General features: G+C 36.9%; 1 long non-coding RNA gene across 1 annotated transcript; it reads left to right on the top strand.

The window, feature by feature from the left end:
- Positions 1-824: 824 nt before the first annotated feature.
- LOC129620472 (uncharacterized) lies at positions 825-2333 on the top strand. The gene is made up of 3 exons (XR_008698546.1): positions 825-972; positions 1526-1677; positions 1945-2333. It is a non-coding gene; the product is annotated as an uncharacterized LOC129620472 (long non-coding RNA).
- Positions 2334-3967: the final 1634 nt, after the last annotated feature.

Raw genomic sequence — 3967 nt, 5'->3', positions numbered from 1 at the left:
ATCTGGTCCCCTCTTAAGATGGTTTGACAGGAATATTTGCTACTGAGGGCCATCTTATATTTATATTCATTTAAACTGTTTCCTATGAGGCATGAAGAGATTCCTTTTAGTCCACAAACCAAAGCACGGTCAGTTTCCCTTATTTTCATTTAGCAAATATCTCCTTCACAGCACAAGGCCCAGAGATAGACTATAGCAAATATGATGGTGTGAGTTGGGAAAGGGCAATCTTCTCCAGTGGGTGACTATTTTGTCTTGGTTTACATTCTTCTGTGTAAACTGCAGCAGGGCTCCTGATCTGCATGAAGATGAGGGAACTTTTAAAGCATCCCCGAGTGCTGCTCCAGACCCCTTGCTCTTTTAGGGTGGAGGTGGAGCCTTCACCAACATAGCATTGCTAGATTTGTCTTCATTTGGGGGTCCAAATCCAACATGGCTGAAAAGGAAAAGTTATCTCAATTATGTGCATTTCAAAGAACTTTGTTAACTCATGGGATTTTCCTTTTCCATTACATCCCAAACCTGCTACTTTTTCTGTTTCTATATATAAAGTAATTCAGATTCAGATTTACTTTTGACTTTAAAGAAGTTTTGAGATGTCTACCATTTATATAACTGCATGGCAACACTTCAAAGACATTAAGGATCCTATAGTGAGCTGGAGGGTGGGCCCCTAAAGATACATTCACATCCTAATCCATGGAAATTGTTAATGTGAACTTATTTAACAAAGAAACTTTTCAAATGTAATTAGGAAAAGGGTATCAAAATCCAATCATACTGGATTATCTTGGTGGGGCCTCGATCCAGTGACAAGTGTCCTTTTAAGAGACACACAGGTGAGAAGGCCTTGTGAGGTCTTCTCGATGGAGGAGGAGGTTGGAGGTATACACTCACTAGCAAAGGAGGACCTGGGGCCACCAGAAGCCAGAAGAGGCAAGGAAGGATCCTCTCCTAGACCATTTAGAAGGAGTATGTTCCTGCTAACACCTTGTTTTCAGACTTCTGACCTCCAGATTATAGGGAACCAGTTCTTGCTTTTTGGAGCCATCAAATTTGTGATAATTTGTAACAGTAGAATAAGGGCTATTGGGGCTAACACAGTTTTCCAAAGGTAACATTTCTAAATAGCTACAAGCAACTCCTGATAGTTTGCATTCATGGAAGGGCATTATTTAATTACTTTAAAAAAGAGTAATTAATTAAATTACTCTTTGGGACATTTGCATTCAAATTCTCACATAAGTAAACATACACATTTATTTATCATTCAACAAATGTTTGAGTAACCACTATTTACCAGGTATTACTGGATCAGCAATTTTTTTTTTTATTTTTTTAATTTAATTTTATTTTTAAACTTTACATAACTGTATTAGTTTTGCCAAATATCAAAATGATCCAGTCACAGAGGGGCAGCATCTGCAAACATAGACACTCCCTGGGGAAGATGGGTGGGTAACATGGTGGTAAGTGATGGGCTGTCTCAAACTGAAATCACTCCTTTCTTTTTTATTTCCCAAAGGCAGTATAGACCAGGTTTCTATAGGTCTTGAAGAAGCTGATACAAAGGAAACCCTTCTAGGAGCAGGCCGATTCAGCAACTCTTTCTGAAGAGGAAGAAAAAGGAGATGCTACTGTTAGCACCAGTGTTGATCTTATGGATACAAATATCACGTGAGTTTGGGGTTTCCCTGATTGCTCCCAGAAAATTCAGCACAGCGGAATCTTATTTGCAGGCAACTGTAGGAGTGGGATTTTCTGACTGAGAGCAGGATGTTGAGAAAAACATAAAAACTAAAATGTGGGTAATAGAGGGAGTTGGGGAGGGAGACATGGAAAGAAGGAGAAAATACTCAAGAAGAATGAAAGAGACCATTATAGCTGAGAGAATAAACATCTAATCAGACTTTCTCTGTTACTTCTCATTACTTTTCTGAACAGAAATGAATGGACAACAGATAAAGCATTTTCCTGAATTCTTGCTTCTGCAAGAAGGAGAGAACTTCACCACGTACTGCAATTCCTCAAGCATTTTAAGCAGCTTACAGTGGTATAAGCAGAGCCTTGGGGGAAGTCCTGTCCTCTTGATGATATTAGCTAAGGGTGGAGAAGTGAAGACGCAGCAGAGACGGACAGGTTGGCTTGGAGAGTCCAAACAGCACAGCTCCCTGCACCTCGCTGCTGCCCAGCTCTCAGATGCAGGAACCTACTTCTGTGCAGGGCACAGTGCTCTGGAGGCACCTGCTGTCTGTCCCCAAACCTCATTGTGGGCTCCAGCAGTCTCTCCTCCTCATCTCCCCTCAGAACAGGGGCCAGAGATAGCTGAAGTCATGATGTCTATGAATAAATTGAAGTTTTAATTAAAAAAAAAAATGCCCAGACTGTCACTGAAGAATTCTGTCAAACGTTGAAGCAGAATTAGCATGAATTATACACAGTTTCTTGCAGACAATAGAAAGAAAATAATTCTTCACTCATTTTATGAGGCTAATATTACCTTGGTGCCAAAATCAGACAAAGACCATAAAGAACTGAAAAATACAGGGAAATATCTTTTATCTAGAAGACAGACACAAATTTCTTAAAATATTTTAGCAAGTAAAATTCATTGATATGTAAAATGAGTAATATACCAAGCACAAATATAATGTCTTTCAAGGGTGCAAGACACTTTAATATTGAAAATCAATGGATAGAATTCACCATATTACCAGGGTAGAAAAGAAGAATCATATCATCATATTAATCTAGTCAGAAAAAAAAGGATTTGCAAAAATTCAGTAGTCAATTATGGTGAAAACTCTGAGAATCACAAGAATAGTGGGGAATTTCCTCAATAGCTAATGGTGTTCTTACTAATAAAAGACTATAATTTTCTCTAAGAAAGAGAAAAAATAGAGTATCCATTCTTGTCACTCTTTTGGTACAGTGCTAGATGTTGGAGCAAGAAATAAAGAAAGTAGATGTAATGATCTTATAGAGTTGAAAGAAGAAGTAAAACTGCCACTATTTGCTGGTAACATGGTTATCTATGTAGAAAATACAAAGAATATGCAACTAAATATATATTAGGGAAATCCAAATTAAAACTACAAAGAGATACCACTTCACATATATCCTAAGGGCTAAAATTAAAAATACTGACAATACCAAGTTCTGGCAAGGATGCAAAGAAGTTGGATCACTCATGCATTGCTGGTGGGTGATTGGCCCAGTCATTTTGGAAAAGAGTCCAAGAATTTCAAATACACTTAAATATTCACTTGCTGAATTCTTAATACTGCAAATCAACCAGTGATCTTCACTGAATGAACAGATAAATATTCTGTAGTACATTCAGACAATGAAATATTATTTATACATCTTTCTCAACTTCAAGAGGTTATTTTGCAATAAATCATTTTAAGTTTAAAGAATAGGAAGTCAAAATTTCATTTAATATGGGAAGGAAATCTAAAAAAGAATAGAGATAAATATATACATGTAAAACTGATTCACTTTGCTGCACTGCAGAAACTAACATTGTAAAGCAACTATACTCCAATAAAAATCAATTAAAATTAAAAAAAAAGAAAATCCATCCAATATATTTAAACTAGCTTCCCTTAAATGTGGCCAATACTTGCATTAGCCTACAGTTGGGGAAAAATCATCTCACACAGTCTATTTTATACTAAAATGATAGAAATCTTACTCAAAGTATTGAATACTGTACTGAAAGTGAAAATCAGGATGGTTATATGGGTATGAAATGGCTGTAAAGGCGTTAGTTGTTTACATTCATGATTTTGAGGCTGGCCAGGAGCTCAGCTCACTCTTGCTGTCCAGAATCACCAGGAAACATAATACTGCATGTTGCTAGCCCAGGAAAAGATAAAATTTCAATATTCCAGGTATGGTTTCTACTGAATGCATACCACTTTCTCACTACTGTAAAGTCAAAAATCCTAAACTGAATTATCCT

Source organism: Bubalus kerabau, chromosome 10 (genome assembly GCF_029407905.1).
Source record: "Bubalus kerabau isolate K-KA32 ecotype Philippines breed swamp buffalo chromosome 10, PCC_UOA_SB_1v2, whole genome shotgun sequence".
NCBI lineage: Eukaryota > Metazoa > Chordata > Mammalia > Artiodactyla > Bovidae > Bubalus > Bubalus kerabau.
The sequence above is the reverse complement of the archived record's forward strand: the minus strand, read 5'-3'. Positions and strand labels throughout refer to the sequence as shown.